Raw genomic sequence first — 21,560 nt, 5'->3', positions numbered from 1 at the left:
CTGAATTCCAGCATTACTGATGCGAAACATTGTCTCGAAATTTGGTAGAAAATCCGAAGAAATTCTGGTCGTATGTAAAGTACACAAGCGGCAAGACGCAGTTAATACCTTCGCTGCGCAGTGCCGATGATACTGTTACCGACGACTGTGCCGCTAAAGTGGAGTTACTGAACGCAGTTTTCCGAAATTCCTTCACCAGGGAAGACGAATGGAATATTCCAGAATTTGAAACACGAACAGCTGCTAGCATCAGTTTCTTAGAAGTAGATACCTTAGGGGTTGCGAAGCAACTCAAATCGCTTGATACGGGCAAGTCTTCAGGTCCAGATTGTATACCGATTAGGTTCCTTTCAGATTACGCTGATACAATAGCTCCCTACTTAGCAATCATATACAACCGCTCGCTCACTGATAGATCTGTACCTACAGATTGGAAAATTGCGCAGGTCGCACCAGTGTTTAAGAAGGGTAGTAGGAGTAATCCATCAAACTACAGACCTATATCATTGACGTCTGTTTGCAGTAGGGTTTTGGAGCATATACTGTATTCAAACATTATGAATCACCTCGAAGGGAACGATCTATTGATACGTAATCAGCATGGTTTCAGAAAACATCTTCTTGTGTAACGCAGCTAGCTCTTTATTCGCACGAAGTAATGGCCGCTATCGACAGGGGATCTCAAGTCCATTCCGTATTTCTAGATTTCCGGAAAGCTTTTGACACCGTTCCTCACAAGCGACTTCTAATCAAGCTGCGGGCCTATGGGGTATCGTCTCAGTTGTGCGACTAGATTCGTGATTTCCTGTCAGGAAGGTCGCATTTCGTAGTAATAGACGGCAAATCATCGAGTAAAACTGAAGTGATATCAGGTGTTCCCCAGGGAAGCGTCCTGGGACATCTGCTGTTCCTGATCTATATAAATGACCTGGGCGACAATCTGAGCAGTTCTCTTAGGTTGTTCGCAGATGATGCTGCAGTTTACCGTCTAGTAAGGTCATCCGAAGACCAGTATCAGTTGCAAAGCGATTTAGAAAAGATTGCTGTATGGTGTGGCAGGTGGCAGTTGACGCTAAATAACGAAAAGTGTGAGGTGATCCACATGAGTTCCAAAAGAAATCCGTTGGAATTCGATTACTCGATAAATAGTACAATTCTCAAGGCTGTCAATTCAACTAAGTACCTGGACAACTTCAGCTGGAAAGACCACATAGATAATATTGTGGGGAAGGCGATCCAAAGGTTGCGTTTCATTGGCAGGACACTTAGAAGATGCAACAAGTCCACTAAAGAGACATCTTACACTACACTCGTTCGTCCTCTGTTAGAATATTGCTGCGCGGTGTGGGATCCTTACCAGGTGGGATTGACGGAGGACATCGAAAGGGTGCAAAAAAGGGTAGCTCGTTTTGTATTATGACGTAGTAGGGGAGAGAGTGTGGCAGATATGATACGCGAATTGGGATGGAAGTCATTACAGCAAAGATGTTTTTCGTCGCGGCGAGATCTATTTACGAAATTTCAGTCACCAACTTTCTCTACCGAATGCGAAAATATTTTGTTGAGCCCAACCTACATAGGTAGGAATGATCATCAAAATAAAATAAGAGAAATCAGAACTCGGATAGAAAGGTTTAGGTGTTCGTTTTTCCCGCGCACTGTTCGGGAGTGGAATAGTAGAGAGATAGTATGATTGTGGTTCGACGAACCCTCTGCCAAGCACTTAAATGTGAATTGCAGAGTAGACATGTAGATGTAGATGAATTTCGCCACGAACTTGTAAGTAATTTTCAGACAGTTGTCCGGATACTTTTCATCAAATAGTGTACATAAATGATCTGGCGGACAGGATAAGCGGCCGTCTGCGGCTGTTTGTTGATGATGCTGTGGTATATGGGAAAGCGTCGTTCTTGAGTGACTATAGGAGGATACAAGTTGACGTACACAAAATTTCTAGTTGGTGTAATGAATGGCAGCTAGCTCTAAATGTAGAAAAATGTAAGTTAATGCAGACGAATAGGAAAAACAAACCTACAGTGTTGGATTACAGTATTATTAGTGTGCTACTTGACACAGTCGCGTCTATTAAATATCTAGGCGTAACGGTGCAAAGCAATATGAAATGTAATGAGCAGGCAACGATAGTAATAAGGAACACGAATGGTCGACTTCCGTTTATTGGGAGACTTTTAGGAAAGTGTGGTTCATCTGTAAGGGAGAGTGCTTATAGGACTCTAGTGCGACCCATTGTTGAGTAGTGTTAGAGTGCTTGGGATCGGCACCAGGTCGGATTAAAGAAGACATCGAAGCAATTCAGAGGCGGGCTGCTAGATGTGTTATCGGTAGGTTCGAACAACACGCAGGTATTACGGAGATGCTTGGGCAATTCAAATGAAATAACTGGAGCGAAGACAACGTTCTTTTCTAGGAGCACTGTTGAGAAAATTTAGAGAACTGGCAATTGACGCTGACTATAGAACGATTCTACTGCCGCCAACGTACATTTCGCGTAGGGACCGAGAATATAAGATTAGAGAGATTAGGGCTGTTAGGGAGGAATACAGACAGTCGTTTTCCTCTCGTTCTGTTTGTGAGTGGAACTGGAAAGGAAATAACTAGTAGTCGTACAGAGTACCCTCTTCCATGCACCACACGGTGGCTTGCGGAGTACGTGTGTAGATGTAGAATATGCCAGAAATAAGTAAATAAATATCTTTAGAAGTAAAATAATACATATCAGCTAATGGTGAAAAGGAAATATAAATTTGTCGAAATGTAAGACTTCTCGCGACCAGAGTAACTGGAAACATTATTCTCTTCGTACCTGTGCACGGGAAGTGACTCGACACGCAATCACGTTTTTTCAGTGTCTCTGCGGGCCGAGTCACTGTAGTTGTGTATTCCTAATCGCCACTCACTGACTTCGCCATTCATTACTCAGACGGTAATTACAGTGTGCGAGTTGGGTGGCACGCCGAGTGCAGTCGATTCATCCCACACAAAGGGTCGCGTCCGCTGCGCTGTGGTAACAACGGCTGTTTGTGATACTGCGCTGTGTAATCTGCTTGCTGAAATGAAGCGCTGGCCGCGACGCGTGTTATTCTGGTGTATACGGCACGCACCGTGCCAGCCTCCACCGTGCCCGATCCCAGCACTTGTTGCAGGCTCTCTGCTTAGCAGTCTCCGACTTCACCTCTACTCTACAGTGACTGTCACAAACAACAAACAAAATTTGTTACTGTTGCTGTGACCCTCCAATCACTTCTGATCGAGGAGATTCATAACAACACCGGACAAAAAAATTAGTCAGCCTCACGGGACATTACGCTAATATCGTTCACACCGTAATGTACGGTCGGAAGCTGGCCGAGATCAGTGGGCTCGATACTAAACAAGAGTAGCTACTCTATGAGAAAAAGCTATGACGCGTGACGTCGTAAACGCCGTGTTGCGAGGTGCGGCTAGAAAAAAACCGGACTGATGCTGGAAAAAACATTTATTTACAATTATTTACAATTTCATGTTATCTCCTTCAATGTACTCTCCTCCTCAGTCTCTACACCCTTCCATACGAATTTTCCACTGTTCATAGCAATGCTGCAGATCATTTTCGGTAAGTCCATACATTACTTCCGTCGCTTTTTCTTTTACTGCTTCAACAGTCTCAAATCTAGTTCCTTTCAAAGCTGACTTGACTTTAGGGAAAAGAAAAAAGTCACAGGAGGCCAAATCAGGTGAGTAGGGTGGATGATCTAAGATGGGAATGTTGTGTTTTGCCAAAAACGTCTTCACTGACAACGCACTGTGAGCTGGGGCATTGTCTTGGTGAAGGATCCATGACTTTTTTCTCCACAAATCGTTCCGTTTTCTCCGTACTCGCTCACGTAGGGTAGCCAGGACGCTAATGCAGTAATGCTGATTCACTGTTTGTCCCTCTGGTACCCAATCAATGTGCACAATCCCATTGATGTCAAAAAAAAAAAAAAAAAAACAATCATCATTGCCTTGAATTTCGATTTTGACATTCGTGCTTTTTTTTGTCGTGGAGAACCAGGAGTTTTCCAATGCATCGATTGGCGTTTAGTTTCGGGATCGTAAGTAAAAAACCACGATTCATCGCAAGTAATGCCATTTTCTAAGAAGGTGGGATCACTTTCAATGTTTTCCAGGATGTCAGAACAAATCATTCTTCGGCGTTCCTTCTGTTCAATTGTGAGACACTTTGGAACCAATTTTGAACACACTTTGTTCATGTTGAAACTTTCATGAAGAATCTGCCTAACACTTTCCTTGTCAACTCCTGTTAACTCAGACACTGCTCTGATTGTTAAACGGCGATCTTGTCGAACAAGTTTACCGATTTTTTCAATGTTTGCATCAGTTTTTGCTGACAATGGTCTGCCAGTGCGAGTGTCATCACTGGTGTCTTCGCGGCCATCTTTAAATCGTTTAAACCACTCAAACACTTGTGTTCGCGATAAACAATCATCGCCGTACACTTGTTGTAACATTACAAACGGTTCACTTGCAGATTTTCCTAGTTTGAAACAAAATTTGATGTTAACACGCTGTTCTTTCTGTACACTCAACATTTTCCGACGCACAGACAAAACGTCAACTACTTAAAACAGACGCCACGGGCAGACTGAGTGCAGGAGGCAGATGAAACTCGAGCAGTAGGCGGAGCGAGAGTCACGTGACAGGCCACGCGACTTTCAGCCTTATTGCATTCGTTTTATTGTTTCACCAGTACTAGTCCGGTTTTCTTCTAGCCACACCTCGCAGGTCGGGGCCAGCTGCCAAATCCTTCTACTAAACACGAGAAATGAAATTACTGTTTACCGATACTAATTGACGCTGTCAAAGATTGATTTGTACTTCACTCAACCAATCACCCGAAAGTCGCAACCACAAGCACTACTGACAACTACCAGTGCCCTCACTAACATGGTGGTTCCACCTAAGTCCGTCGTGGTTTCCTAGACAAAGACGCCTTTGGGCAATCTCTCCAGTTTAACACTGAGCTCACTGGTTGAGGGCAACGGCCTTGCCGCAGTGGCTACGTCGGTTCCCGTCAGATCACCGAAGTTAAGCGCTGTCGGGTATGGCCGGCACTTCGATGGGTGACCATCCGGGCCACCATGCGCTGTTGCCGTTTTTCGGGGTGCACTCAGCCTCGTGATGCCAATTGAGGAGCTACTCGACCGAATAGTAGCAGGTCCGGTCACAGAAAACCATCGTAACGACCGGGAGAGCGGTGTGCTGATCACACGCCCGTCCTATCCGCATCCTCATCTGAGGATGACACGGCGGTCGGATGGTCCCGATGGGCCACTTGTGGCCTGAAGACGGAGTGCTTTCACTAGGTGAGATGGACCTGCGTTCACTTACAGCAATTCCAGTCGGGTATGTAACCAACTGTCATTCACAAGGCGTGACATTTGTTTCCAGTCCCTGCCAGGTAGGATCTTCTTCTGAGCACTGGTCTTAGGCCGTGTTACAAGACAGCGAGTAGTGCACCATTTCTTGTAGACCTATTGGTCAGTCTGCACTGATACACCACGGTGTGCTCTGGAGTACATCAGCACACGATAGCTCCTTTCTGTTATTCCGCCACGTCTTCACAGTGACCCATCTTACTTCTCTGATTCCATAGACTTATTTTTTATTTATTTACTAACTGCAGTGCCCGGCGTCCCGGGATGTTTAATGTGTGCCACACGAAGTAATTGGCCCTGTGCCTTGTTGATACTCATACTGAATGCAAGCTGCATGGGAGTACGTGGTGAGAATATAGGCCGTTTGAAAGCATTAGCAGAGTGAGGATCTATCGAAAACGGGTCGTTTTACCTGCGATTTGTTATAATAAAGAGACAGGAAACTATAAATCGGTAGGTAAAGACTTCCTGTAGTTGATGTATCTAGTGTTACAACTTTTCTGCTATGAAGGTATACCGTTTAAATGTTACGGCACAAAGGTGACCTATCAAAAGCGCATCTTCTTGGTGCAATTTGCATGTTGCATACCAAATAATGACATTTGTACATACAGTACTCAGGCAGTGTATGGCATACATGATGCCCAGGTTGAAGGCATAACACAGTTGATAGGGTCGTGAGTTCAGAGTTGTGGAGAGGAACGTAACAATATTTTTCACTTTTTGTATTCGTAAAGATTCTGGATCTTTCTTATTCATTTAATAGAAGTATTATCTCAAAAATCGATATTACTTATTATAAACAATGCATTTTGCTGTATTTATCGTTGCAAAGGCCAACGACTTGAATGTTCCCCCTGGCCGCGCGGGGTAGCCGCGCCGTCCGAGGTGCCCTGATTGCCAGTCTATGTCTGAAATTACACACTGGAACTTATTGCTATTATGAAATTTCTGTAAAATATGTATACCTACCTCTGGGCTTATGGAATTGCTGATATTTGTATCTTGCTGGCAAATACCTTCTTCAATGATGGCGAGAACAAATGCTACGGCTTCGAAAACATCTGTTCCATTCGAATGAAATTACGAAACGAATCACGATCTTCAAATATATGTGATGAAGTACGTTACTTCAGTGTTTTGGTAGTCAATGCAACACCCAGAATATGAAAGTTATGCAGGAGCAAGATCACATTAGACACTATATCTTAACTACACTCCTGGAAATTGAAATAAGAACACCGTGAATTCATTGTCCCAGGAAGGGGAAACTTTATTGACACATTCCTGGGGTCAGATACATCACATGATCACACTGACAGAACCACAGGCACATAGACACAGGCAACAGAGCATGCACAATGTCGGCACTAGTACAGTGTATATCCACCTTTCGCAGCAATGCAGGCTGCTATTCTCCCATGGAGACGATCGTAGAGATGCTGGATGTAGTCCTGTGGAACGGCTTGCCATGCCATTTCCACCTGGCGCCTCAGTTGGACCAGCGTTCGTGCTGGACGTGCAGACCGCGTGAGACGACGCTTCATCCAGTCCCAAACATGCTCAATGGGGGACAGATCCGACGATCTTGCTGGCCAGGGTAGTTGACGTACACCTTCTAGAGCACGTTGGGTGGCACGGGATACATGCGGACGTGCATTGTCCTGTTGGAACAGCAAGTTCCCTTGCCGGTCTAGGAATGGTAGAACGATGGGTTCGATGACGGTTTGGGTGTACCGTGCACTATTCAGTGTCCCCTCGACGATCACCAGTGGTGTACGGCCAGTGTAGGAGATCGCTCCCCACACCATGATGCCGGGTGTTGGCCCTGTGTGCCTCGGTCGTATGCAGTCCTGATTGTGGCGCTCACCTGCACGGCGCCAAACGCGCATACGACCATCATTGGCACCAAGGCAGAAGCGACTCTCATCGCTGAAGACGACACGTCTCCATTGGTCCCTCCATTCACGCCTGTCGCGACACCACTGGAGGCGGGCTGCAAGATGTTGGGGCGTGAGCGGAAGACGGCCTAACGGTGTGCGGGACCGTAGCCCAGCTTCATGGAGACGGTTGCGAATGGTCCTCGCCGATACCCCAGGAGCAACAGTGTCCCTAATTTGCTGGGAAGTGGCGGTGCGGTCCCCTACGGCACTGCGTAGGATCCTACGGTCTTGGCGTGCATCCGTGCGTCGCTGCGGTCCGGTCCCAGGTCGACGGGCACGTACACCTTCCGCCGACCACTGGCGACAACATCGATGTACTGTGGAGACCTCACGCCCCACGTGTTGAGCAATTCGGCGGTACGTCCACCCGGCCTCCCGCATGCCCACTATACGCCCTCGCTCAAAGTCCGTCAACTGCACATACGGCATACGGTTCACGTCCACGCTGTCGCGGCATGCTACCAGTGTTAAAGACTGCGATGGAGCTCCGTATGCCACGGCAAACTGGCTGACACTGACGGCGGCGGTGCACAAATGCTGCGCAGCTAGCGCCATTCGACGGCCAACACCGCGGTTCCTGGTGTGTCCGCTGTGCCGTGCGTGTGATCATTGCTTGTACAGCCCTCTCGCAGTGTCCGGAGCAAGTATGGTGGGTCTGACACACCGGTGTCAATGTGTTCTTTTTTCCATTTCCAGGAGTGTACATTAAATTTAAAACAGCAAATGGACCGAAAATTCGATTGAATTGACGGAAGTTCAACTAGTATGTATCCGAGGTGTTTGTACAGCATTGTGTGGAGCTCCTCTGCCTGGAATTCGCTCTTCAAGCCATCGACGAGTCCACAATCTTCTTCGACAATCGCTGACAGAGTTAACGCAACTATTTTACGCGCCTCCATTTTCGTACAGAAACTGCTTGGTTTGAGAGCCAAATAAAGCCGACAACGGCCGTTGCATAGCGCTGAAAGCGCAAATCACGTTAACCACCTCGTCGCGTGTGCCGACGGCGCTCTCTCTCTTGAGGCCGGATGTCCCGTCCACATCCATGCAACGTAAGATGACTCGTCCCGTGTGGGAACGGCTTTAGCACTTTGTAGCCAGTATAATCCGGGCCAGGTGAGTAACTACTCTTCCCTTGGGAGGGTTGTGTAACTGCACTGTTGCACTATTAATATTCCATCTCGTCTTCCTCATCCGATATGTCAGATGGGCCTGTCACCCGGAAGAACAATTTTTAAACTTCGTTACGTGGTGGAGGTGTATGCATTGCCAGACAGTTTTTATGTTCCTCATTACATTCGAAATGCTGGTTAGTTGCGTTTCTTTGCAGACCGCAGTGCAGAAATTTTGCTACAAATTTCTGTATTTGTAGTTGAATATTTTCTTGGCTGTAACTTGTGCTCTCGCAAGATCAATTAATTTTGTAGCATTAGAGCGAGTTTTTTTATCTTTTTATTTTCCTAGTTCCCTTCGTTCCTTGAGCAATTGAGGAATGCGTCTCATCGTGGATCCTATTAACAAGGTGATGGCCTATGGGTAGTCCGCTTATGTCCTATCTGAGGCATCGAGACTTCCACTGCTTGACTGATAAGAGATAAAAATCCCCCTAAGTATCTTTCGGGATACTCAGGTGCGATGATCCTTTCCAGTTTTTTATTCCAGCAGTGTTTCGTATAGTTCCCAGTTGGCTTTGTTAGTGTTCCATTTCCGACTGATTGCGTGTTTGACGGTCTCCCTAGATTTCGCGTTTACTATGATTTGAACTGTCAAGTGACTCGAACCTAAAGTATCCGGTATAACTTCCCTTGTCGTTGTGCTAGATAGTTCAGAAGATTCTGTCGGTACTTCATTTGATCGGCCAATTCGTATGGGTAAGCCATCATTCAGTACCATAAGGTTTACCGAATCTAGGGCATCCACTAATATCTTCTCAATTTTGTTAGCATTTCTGCAGCCCCACAGTCCATGGTGTCTGTTAAAGTCACCTAGTAGCGGAAGGTGTTTTCCGCTGGAGTCCATTATTGTTGTTAACTGTTGTTTGGAAAGTCTGTCGTTAATTGCTCTGTATGCTGAGACCAAAATCAGATGCAGGTCCTTGATCCGTAGGCCGATACCCTCCATTTGCAATGTATCAAACTGAGTGCCAGTACTGACAACTGAAAAGTGGGTATCTTGTCTCATCAACATCGCTGCACAGCCGTAGTCGTCATTTCTATCGTCTCTTACGACTGAGTAGCCCTACAGAAAATGTCGAAGACTGTCTTTGTTTACCTTGTGATATCTCTCATTCCATTGGATTATTTTATAAACCACTTTGGGGTGTAAGGAGGGGGGTCAACATAAAGCGTGACAATCATTGAACTGTACAAAAAAACGTAAATTAGTTATAAACTACGGTGTGCACATATTATTCAACATGTAGACGTCACTACTGGTATTCGAATGTAGGTCATGACTTGTTCGATATGCCTACCATCATTGGCGATTATGTGGCGCAGACGAATAGCGAGACTCTGCATGACCCGCTGAAGTGCCGGAATATCGATGCTGTCGATGACCTCCTGAATGGCTGTTATCAGCTCAGAAATGGTTTTGGGGTTATTGCTGTACGCCTTGTCTTTAATATAGCCCCACAAGAAAGAGCCGCATGTATTCAGATCCGGAGAGTATGGTGGCAAATGGAGGCCCATTCCAGTGGCCTCTGGGTACCACATAGCCAGAATGCTGCCACAAAGTTCTCCTCCAGCACACCAAACAGTCTCCTACTTCGATGGGGTCGAGCTCCGTTATGCTTGAACCACATATTGTCGAAATCAGTGTCACTTTTCATAATGGGGATGAAATCATCTTCCAGAATCTTTACGTGCCGTTCGGTAGTCACCGTGCCATCGAGGAATATCGCAACACTTATTCAGTGACTGGACATTGCATACCACACAGTCACCCATTGAGGGTGAAGAGACTTCTCGATCGCGAAATGCGGATTCTCAGTCCCCCAAATGCGCCAAATTTGCTTATTGACGAACCCATCCAAATGAAAGTGGGCTTCGTCGCTAAACCAAACCATGCATGCGCATACTGATTCCCATCATGCCCCGTGGCCAACCGTGCAGATTGAACATCATAACGCAAACCGTTTAGAAGTTGTGATCATTTTATTTCATATAGTTCAATAACTGTCACCTTGTATTTTGGCTCGACATCCAAATCGAATCTGTTTGTAGTACTTAAATGGGCCCTTTAGTAGTGTGCTGGTGCGATACATCATTCATGACAGCCATAATTATACAGGGTGATTCAAAAAGAATACCACAACTTTAGGAATTTAAAACTCTGCAACGACAAAAGGCAGAGCTAAGCACTATCTATCTGCGAATTAAGGGAGCTATAAAGTTTCATTTAGTTGTACATTTGTTCGCTTGAGGCGCTGTTGAATAGGCGTCAGCGTCAGTTGATGCTAAGATGGCGACCGCTCAACAGAAAGCTTTTTGTGTTATTGAGTACGGCAGAAGTGAATCGACGACAGTTCAGCGTGCATTTCGAACGAAGTATGGTGTTAAACCTCCTGATCGGTGGTGTATTAAACGTTGGTATAATCGGTTTACAGAGGATGAGTGTTTGTGCAAAGGGAAAAGTTCTGGACGGCCGAGAACGAGTGATGAAAATGTAGCACGCATCCAGCAAGCATTTGTTCGCAGCCCAGGAAAATCGACTCGCAGAGCTAGCAGAGAGCTGCAAATTCCACAATCAACTGTATGGAGAGTCCTACGAAAAAGGTTAGTTATGAAACCTTATCGTCTGAAATTGGTTCAAGCACTGTCTGCAGCTGATAAGATTAAAAGAATCGATTTCTGTGATTTTATCCTTGCTCAAATGGAAACAGATGAATCTTTCGTTTCAAAGATTGTGTTTAGTGATGAAGCAACTTTCCACACTAACGGGAAAGTCAACCGTCACAATGTCTGTATATGGGGCACTGAGAATCCGCGGGAAACAACTCAGTATGAACGTGACTCGCCTAAGGTGAACGTTTTCTGTGCCATTTCAGCCAATAAAGTTTTTGGTCCCTTTTTCTTCGAAGGTGCTACTGTAACTGGACTACAGTATCTGGAGATGTTAGAGAATTAGCTGTTCCCTCAGCTCGAACAAGAAGCACAACAATTCATATTTCAGCAGGATGGAGCGCCACCACATTGGCACTTATCTGTCCGTAACTACCTGAACGTCAACTACCCGAGGCGATGGATCGGCCGCCAGGCAGTCCGTGACAGAGCACTTCATCACTGGCCTCCAAGAAGCCCTGATCTTACCCCCTGCGATTTTTTCTTATGGGGGTATGTTAAGGATATGGTGTTTCGGCCACCTCTCCCAGCCACCATTGATGATTTGAAACGAGAAATAACAGCAGCTATCCAAACTGTTACGCCTGATATGCTACAGAGAGTGTGGAACGAGTTGGAGTATCGGGTTGATATTGCTCGAGTGTCTGGAGGGGGCCATATTGAACATCTCTGAACTTGTTTTTGAGTGAAAAAAAACCTTTTTAAATACTCTTTGTAATGATGTATAACAGAAGGTTATATTATGTTTCTTTCATTAAATACACATTTTTAAAGTTGTGGTATTCTTTTTGAATCGCCCTGTATTTAAAATGATGTTAACCAAGTAGCTCCCAGTCACTCGATTGGTTGAGTCTTTGATATTGCTGTTGGTAGACGTTGGTACACACAGGAGAAAGAGAAAGGCAAAGTGGCTGTTGACACGTTTATTTCACGGTGACTTCGCTTTAGTGGTGATTTCTACGTTCCATAGAATTTTCTGGCGACGAAGCTCGGCATGTAGGATTAGAGGATGGGGCGGTTGTATCGGCAGTGAATCAACTGGAACAACGGTTCCTGATGTCGGTGGCATTGTCATCGTGGTGTGGGTTGGTTGCAGCGGACCGTAGGTGGCGGTGCTGATATTTGCATTGAGTCTCCGTTAGGTTGGAAGTGACGGGAATTCTGTATCCTGTCTCGGAATGTTTGGGGAAAAATAACTGCATTCATGTAAGGTCTGTTTTCCAAAAGTGCTGTTGCTTCTCGAAAGATAATATTGTTAGTTGTTAATTTTGTTAATTTCCTTGTGCCTGAGATCCAGTGGGCAGGTTTGAGATAGGGCACTGTGACCACCGGCACAAGGAATTCGCGTTCGTTGACAGGCCCTACCACAAGCATCAATACTGTGTGCACCTGTGCAGTACGCACATCTTGTTACTTCTGCATTGTTTGCTGCCGTGTTCAAATCTCAATCAATTATAGCATTGTAAGACTAAAGATACACACACTTCCACCGGACAGCGAACACCATGAATGTAAACAAACTGTGGTAGCCCTCCACCAAAACTACTATTCGGTAGTTTTCGTACAGTACCAAAATGAGGTAGTAATTCGTAGGATTACTGGCACTGTTGGTAACATTGGTAGAGAAAGAAACATAATTGAAGGTGTGAGAGAGAAACTGGGAACCGACGACTTCTCTTTGTTTTATATATATTTTTTATCATAATTAGAACCGCATGTCTTTCAGTGTTAATTCATTTTGCATTTAATATCGTTGCAAAATATTAATTGTACTTTATAAGCAATAAAATATTGGTTGGTCGCGTAAATTCTGGGCTTTTATGTAACCACAGCATTTATTTTTGATGCAAGTGCAGTTTATATGTACAAACATAAAAACATATGTAATTATTGTTGTATTATTGTAGAACATTCCTCATCATGATCAAAGGCAAGAGTTTCCTGTTATTATTGATAAGTATGAAATTTGTTTATTAATGTATAAACTTGACGAAGTACTGAGGCTATGCCTGACGTTTTTTGATTCACTTTTTTAAAAATTTTATCTTTTATTGAAGAAATTGTTTTCGTGTGCTATATGATAAATCTGTATTTTTTTATTTTTTCTACGACATCCGTCTGTTTCACGTTACAAATCAATAATTTGAGAATTGACAATTTCAATTTTGCTGTAAATACTGTTAATTTTTAAGTAACAAACAGGAGGACAACAATGTAGAACAACAAATATTTCGTAGATTACGTGGCCCTTTATATATCCTCTCTAAGTTTCTAGACAGTTTGCAGCTTTCGGTTTCGAGGCGAATTTAGTACGACACTGATCGCACACGCAAACAAAGGGATCGAAATGAGGTAACGCCCGATACTTATGCAACACACCTACTGTACAGGTAACGCGGTTACAGTCTTAACTGACTAAAGTACTACGAAAACTACCGTAGCCTACGCTTGCTTACGATAGTCTACGGTAGCCTACGGTAGTTTTGCAACTCTAGTCATAACACAAACTGGTGATGGCTTTGTTACCTTGGCTTATGATTTTACAAAAACACCAAATGACAATAACTTCACAGCAATTCCTCCTCCATAAGTGAGGTTTCGACACTATGGATGTTGCCTTGTTTAGTAGTGAAGAACTTCAGAATATAGGTCTCTCAATTTTCTTTCCCTGAGAAAGAATGCTGAGCCAAGGCATTTGCAGTTAATTCTGATATAGTCTGAATTTTCACAAGGTATTTCGCAGCCGCCGTAATGCTGATTATGTGCTTGAATAATGACTCGCATTAACGTCTAATAAGTTTGCTTAGCGCCGCACGGCGGATTTCGCCCACGTCTTTGTCTCTACTTTCAACAAATAAGGTGAAAGACCCTTTGTCAGTACTTGCGTGTAAGTCAGCAGTGCACCTTACATGTTAGTGGGTGATGGTTCCTTCTTGGATGGGAGTGGCCGTGCGGTTCTAGGCGCTACAGTCTGGAGCCGAGCGACCGCTACGGTGGCAGGTTCGAATCCTGCCTCGGGCATGGATGTGTGTGATGTCCTTAGGTTGGTTAGGTTTAATTAGTTTTAAGTTCTAGGCGACTGATGACCTCAGATGTTAAGTCGCATAGTGCTCAGAGCCATTTGAACCTTCTTGGATGGCGTCTACACGTAATACTTTCTCCATTTTATTTCATTAGTCATCCCGTTCTTCACCCTGCGTGCGGTCCCGTTGTGAAGGGTGCAGGTCACTTGCTGTAGTTGCTCTGACACATGGAACATGTATCTGCGTTGTGGGACGGGATGATTCTGTCACGCGGCGCGGAGTGGCCGCGCGGTTAGAGGCGCCATGCACGGATTGCGCGGCCCCTCCCGCCGGACGTTCGAGTCTTCCCTCGGAGATGGGTGTGTGTGTTGTCCTTAGCATAAGTTAGTTTAAGCAGTGTGTAAGTCTAGGGACCGAAGACCTCAGCAGTTTGGCCCCTTAGGAATTCACACAAATTTGGACATTTTTTTGATTCTGTCACTAATCGCTTCACTGGTTGGTGAATCTAGCAGTCATTATCCATTGTCACACTGTGCGGATGGTTTTGTGTAATTTTTGTAGCAATAAGACTGCAATAGCCACCTTTTATGGTGGTGTAGCGGAGTTTTAATGATTTGGTAGAACCGGTAAGAAGCTATCTATGTTTCCACTTCGTGAACGCTGGCCGAGCAGGAAGCGTTTTGCGTTTCCCCGGTCTCAGTGAGAACTGTTTCCATAAAGTTGACTGGCTCACACATACGAACGCATTGCCATGAGTTAACGTCAGCGGTGGAGGATCCCATGGCAGTTTGGTACCAGTATTACATCATCTCTGGGGGTGGACTGCTATTTGGTCGGATTAACGCAACTTCGAGGCATAAGGAAACTGCGTATCGCACGGAAACTTAATTTTCCGTCTCTGCCTTCTCAGACAGTATGTGACAACAGCCACACTAAAAACAAATATTTTCCCCTCTACATGTGCCTATCGAAACCAGCGAACGCTCATGGCGTCTGTGCTGAAAAAAAATCTACAAGAAACTGGTTCAAAAAATGGTTCAAATGGCTCTGAGCACTATGGGACTTAACATCTAAAGTCATCAGGCCCCTAGAACTTAGAGCTACTTACACTTACCTAACCTAAGGACATCACACACATCCATGCCCGAGGCAGGATTCGAACCTGCGACCGTAGCGGCCGCGCGCTTCCAGACTGAAGCGCCTAGAACCGCTCGGCCACTCCGGCCGGCTACAAGAAACTGGCAACGATCGCAACGGGAAGGACTCAGACACGGCCAAACGATTCGGCTCATAGTTGGCGGGTCGCTTGTGTACAATTTAAGATGAAGAACTGGAATATTTTGGGTCAACAGCCCTCACTTATTGAGAAAACCACTCCTAAAGTTCATGATGTGTAATCGACTCGAAATTGACGGGATCGGTACATAATCTAAAACTGAACATTTTTCATCATATATGGGGTCCACAAACCCATATTTTGCCAGAAATCGAGGAAATAAACTTTTCTGGCTGCCGCTGATGCACCAATAAGGTAAACGCCGTGCAATGAAAGCGCCGCTTACGTAACGACCAGGGCATCTGGTTGGGGAGCAGAGAGCCTGTGTTCAACTCCCATTTGCATTTTTGTCCGTTTCGAAATTGGCAGGAATAGGAGGGTTAATAAGGCAAGTAAATCAATAAGGAACAATATCAAGGCTGGCAAATAAATTTCACAAACGACTTCGAATAGTAAAGAAATAAAAATTTAATCCTGATCATCTTACAGCGGTTCTATTGCTCACTCTGTAACATATTCTTCATTTCTATCGAAGAACTAGGTGGATAGTATTTGTCATATAGACATTCGAAGCAAATATACTCGCGGCAACAAGAACGTAATTATAACGAATGCAATCTTCGCAGATTCAAAAATATTTCTTTCTCGGGAATTAATGCTGATGTGTACTACGCATAGGATAACAGTGCCTGAAAAATCGGTCCTAAAAGCTGATTATGAAGTATGCTGTGAATTGTTATCGTGTCCGTGCGGTTGTGCAGTTTTCCCTGGGTTTCCAGAAGTAGACTGCAATTCTAAATATCGGAATAAAGTTTTTAACCTGGCGATAAAAATACACATCACATAACTGGCACACAGATATGTTGAATTTAGTATTTCTTGAATTAAGTTAGTATTTAACTCAACAAATATAGAACGACGGTCAAAATACAGTTGCCAGTCATGTCATATGTATGTCGATTCATCTAGATCTATACGTCACTCGCCAATGGCAATGTTAGGCGAAACGGATCTGTAATAATATTGGAAGTAATAAAGATTAATATCACATAGCAGCGAGTTCGAACGATCCTTATAAAGATATTACTTGCTGACTTACACTATGCTACATGCCCCGTGTAGCACAAAATTACTTCATCAGTTGCTTTTGTCTGTCGGAATATCACGCGTGCCAGATATGAGTAATAATTTTTTTAATTTTTGAGGTATAACTTAAATGTTTTTCGACCTACAACTACAGGTGTGGGAAAAAGTACCCGCATATAGTTTTGAGGTCACAGAAAATCAGTCCTTAACTGAAGGTTGATAGAAGTAGACGTCTGTCGCCTGCTGATCGCCGTCGGTACTCCGTTGTGTGTGACTCGGGAGAGTGGTTTCACGTATACTGTGCTTATATGACTGGGTAAAGTTTTGACGTAAGTCTTACTAAATAATTTCTTTCAAATGTCGAGTCCAAATTCTGTGTGGACTACCAGGCACTATCAACGTCGCAACTGAAGAGATATTCTGTGACAAACTCAGCAGAAAAACAGTAGCTGCTGTCCAGTGTAGATCGGCACCATACCCACAAACACAGTACGGCATTTCTTGTCATAACGTATGATGCTGTAGTGCAGAAGCTTTACAGAGTCACCTGTTTCACACCGCCTAAAATTGTGAAGAAAAGTAAGGGTTACTAGGATGTGACACTGCAACTGTTGCCTTTTATAACTGCATGTAATCATCGAATGTTTTTATTCTGATGTGGGACTGGATGTGAGTTTTCACCGCATCATTTCATTGTCATTAGCAAGACATGATAATATGACTTGTCCCACATCATAATGTAGATTTTTTTCAGTCAGGATACCTATGTATTTTTGTAAAATAATTCAGATTACAAAAAAAAAAAAAAAAAAAAAAAAAAACTTGACAATAAAAGAAACAGAGATGTTTTGAGAAGTGATCAAGTCTTCTAAAATTGTATTATTTTTCAGAAGAAATTTTCGCTCTGCAGCAAACCATGGGCTGATTTGAAACTTCCTGGCAGATGAAAACTGTATGCCAGCCCGAGATCTAACCTACGACCTTTTGCTCTTGCATGCAAGTGCTGAGCTATCTCCTTTTTTTTAACTAAATCTTTTGTTGAATTGACGTACAAGAATTACAAAGTTTTACAAGTGTTGAGGCATGACTTAACCAGAATTAGTATATCTTTCATATTATTTACCTGATACAAGGCATTAATTGTAATAATCTTGTTTTCTTGTGCCTTTGTGCCGCTCGGCGCAGGGAATGGTTAGTTTAAGAGATGGCCAGATGCCCTTCCTGTCATGACTCGTTAACCTCTGGACGGAATGTGTGTACCACAACTGTCTGCGTGCCGTGTGTTATTCCTGTGAAAGTGAGCGAAAGTTTTCTAAATGTTAGCGATTCGCGTAACTGAGGCGGGACTTGTGCACCAAGCCCAGTATTCACCTAGTGGGATGAGGAAAACCGCCTAAAAACCACATTCAGGCTGACTGACACACCGACCTTCCTCGTTAATCCACCGAGTTAATTCGATCCGGGGCCGGCGCAAGTGTCGCTTTAACACGCACGGCTATCTGGGCAGATTAGTAAATGATACTGCTGATGATGCTGAACAAGCCCAAGCACGACTCACGATCCGCCTTCATTGCTGCATTTCCAACAGTAGGTCTCTCCTTGCTTCCTCTTGTGTTTTTTTTTATATGGGCAAAATGGTTCAAATGGCTCTTAGTATTATGAGAATTAACATCTGAGGTCATCAGTCCCATAGAACTTAGAACTACTTAAACGTAACTAACCTACGGACATTACACACATCCATTCCCGAGGCAGGATTCGAGCCTGCGACTGTAGCAGCCGCGCGCGGAGCGGATCCAGATTGAAGCGCCTAGAACCGCTCGGCCACAGCGGCCGGTTTGGGTATGGGCATTCTCTAGGTACTTTATAAAGATCATATGCATGTAAACATTAGTTTCGTGATGCATAACGTTTGAAAATTTCAGTATTTGGGACTGTTAACGGAGATAGATCGAAGGCAACATGTTTACAGTCCGACGTCGCATTTCACTTGAGTTCATTAGTTCAAAATGTACTGAAAGCGATACGCTTTTCATCTGATCTTTAATGCGTCAGTGCATCTAAGAATAGAAAGTTTTTGGCATGCAAAACCTCCAAAAATGACAGTTTAGCTTCATGAAAATGGAATCCAACATAACGTTAAAAGAAGTTCTGCATTTATAAGTATTGCTATGAGTAACCAAACTACAAAGCAGACAGGATATGCGTTTTCGTGAGAGCGCTTAGTTTTCCGTTCACCGAGTCGAACAGTGTTCTGATCTCAGATAGTTACAACTCTTCGGGCCGGCCGCAGTGGCCGAGCGGTTCTAGGCCTTTCAGTCTGGAACCGCGCGACCGCTACGGTCGCAGGTTCGAATCCTTAGGTTAGTTAGGTTTAAGTAGTTCTAAGTTCTAGGGGACTGATGACTTCAGATGTTAAGTCTCATAGTGCTCAGAGCCATTTGAATTTCAACTCTTCATCGCGTATGCGCAGTAGAAATGATATGAAAACTATCAAATGGCTCTGAGCACTATGCGACTTAACTTCTGAGTTCATCAGTCGCCTAGAACTTAGAACTAATTAAACCTAACTAACTTGAGGACATCACACACATCCATGCCCGAGGCAGGATTCGAACCTGCGACCTTAGCGGTCGCTCGGTTCCAGACTGTCGCGCCTAGAACCGCACGGCCACTCCGGCCGGCTGAAAACTATCATGCTGCTTCACGAACAAAGCTTCTGCTACTGTTGTTGTTTATGTTGTTGTCGACTTCAGTGTAAAGACTCCATCGACAGCTCTCCACACTGTCTTGCGCAAATATTTTCATCTGTGCATACCTGCTGCAACCTATATTCATTCGAAACTGGTTACTGTGATCCACCCTTCGTCTCCCTCTACAGTTTTTACCGCCAACGCTCCCCTCAGTTATTGGGTTGCCTATTCCTTGATGACTCAAGAAGTGTCCCATCAACCCATCCCTTCTTCCACTCAGGTTGCGCCACAAATTTCTATTCTCTCTGATTCTAATCAATACCATTTCATTAGTTATTCTGTCTACCAATTTAATCTTCACCATTTTTATGTAGCACTCTTGAAAAGTTTCCATTCCCTTCTTGTCTCAACTGCTTATCGTCTACGTGCCACTTATAAATCAGAGAACGCTCCAGCCAAATACCAACAGAAAAGAAATGTCTCAAATGGCTCTGAGCACTATGGGACTTAACTGCTGAGGTCGTCAGTCCCCTAGAACTTAGAACTACTTAAACCTAACTAACCTAAGGACGTCACACACATCCATACCCGAGGTAGGATTCGAACCTGCGATCGTAGCGGACGCGCGGTTCCAGACTGTAGCGCCTAGCACCGCTCGGCCACTCCGGCCGGCAACACAAAAGACTTCCTAACACATTCATATTCGATGTTAAATTTCTCGCTTTCGGAAATGCTTTTCTTGCTATTGCGTCTACATATGCTCTCTACTTCGGAAAGTCAGTTATTTTCCTGCCTCAATATGTAGTCTCCTCTACAAATTTTCTCTCGGAATCACCTAATTTAATTCACTACACGTCCGTATCTTTGTTTTTATTTTTACTGATATTCATTTTATAACTTCTTTTCAAGACACTTTCCATTCCGTTCGACTGATCATCCACATTCTTCCACCTCTGACAGAAAAAAAAAATGGTTCAAATGGCTCTGGGAAGTATGGGACTTAACTGCTGAGGTCATCAGTCCCCTAGAACTTAGAACTACTTAAACCTAACTAACCTAAGGACATCACACACATCCATGCCCGAGGCAGGATTCGAACCTGCGACCGTAGCAGTCGCGCGGTTCCGGACTGACTCGCCTAGAACCGCTCGGCCACCGCGGCCGGCCCTCTGACTGACTTAAAATGTCATCGACAAACCTTTTGATAGGCTACAACCCTATTTCACTAGCCTCTCAACTGTGGCTTCATTTTCGTGCCCTTTGACTTTTATAACTGAAATCTAGTTTCGTACACGTTATAGGCAACCTTTCCGTTCCTGTTAAGACATAAGTGGAAAATATTTTGTAGCACAAAGGCACGTGTTTTACAAGTAACACTGAAGATATACAGACAGACCGGCCGTCCTGCAGAGGGTTGCGGATGAGAGTCATTAGTCGTTGAGAAGTGTTGACAGGCCCAGGCCCGTACGGCGACGTCGCTGGCAGGACCGTTTCTCTGGCAGACAGCGGACAGCGGACCGCTCAGGGGGTCCCTCGCTTCGTGTCAACATTCACTGCCGGCAGCCGCTGACAAATGCAGCGCTTTTACCGACAGCGCTCGCTCGCATCCGCCGACCTTCCCTCGAGCCTGCGCTGCTAGCAGTTGGAAGTAAACGGGTACTGTTTCACAGACACTGCCACCACTTTTGATGTCGACTCTTGGAATTTATTTCCCTCACCAGTTTCGGAAAAATTCTTATACCATCGTCCCCGTGATTATTTTTGAAACATTTCTCGTCTGCTTCCCCTCGTAAGAGCTTTCGGCTTTGTGTCATGGATAGTAAAAGGAATTTTGAGTGGTTAGTGACTATGAAGTCAACGTTTGTGTGTGTGTGTGTGTGTGTGTGTGTGTGTGTGTGTGTGTGTGTGGGTGTGGGTGTGTGTGTCCAACTATTGAAAAGAATGGGATGAGTGTTAGGTGATTCATCAACGTCATTCTCATTAGCGACGTATCACCAGCAGCCATGTTCTATTTGAAGGAATCCTTCTGGGATTCTCCTGTGATGAATTGGCAAAATAATGAAAAATCTATGTCCGCAAAAGACGCTTTCCAGGACAAGACGCTACTGTATAATTATTTCATTGGATTGACTTCGGTTGTCACGAGCCATCAGAGCGTACGCGCATGTTTAAAAGCCAAAGAGGCTGGACACTGAAAATTAATTCATTATCCTTTGTTTCACTGTCAGCCAACGATCGAAACTACAACGAAAACCGTCA

General features: G+C 44.4%; 1 protein-coding gene and 1 pseudogene across 5 annotated transcripts in view; one reads left to right on the top strand and one right to left on the bottom strand.

Annotated features, from left to right (window-relative positions):
- The window catches only part of LOC126248622 (protein O-linked-mannose beta-1,2-N-acetylglucosaminyltransferase 1-like), a 2,277,756-nt gene that overhangs the window by 720,323 nt on the left and 1,535,873 nt on the right, over positions 1-21,560 (bottom strand). The gene's annotated exons all lie outside the window — the stretch shown is intronic.
- On the top strand, positions 5,038-5,155 carry LOC126250523 (5S ribosomal RNA; annotated as a pseudogene).

This window comes from Schistocerca nitens, chromosome 3, assembly GCF_023898315.1.
Source record: "Schistocerca nitens isolate TAMUIC-IGC-003100 chromosome 3, iqSchNite1.1, whole genome shotgun sequence".
Classification (NCBI taxonomy): domain Eukaryota; kingdom Metazoa; phylum Arthropoda; class Insecta; order Orthoptera; family Acrididae; genus Schistocerca; species Schistocerca nitens.
The sequence above is the reverse complement of the archived record's forward strand: the minus strand, read 5'-3'. Positions and strand labels throughout refer to the sequence as shown.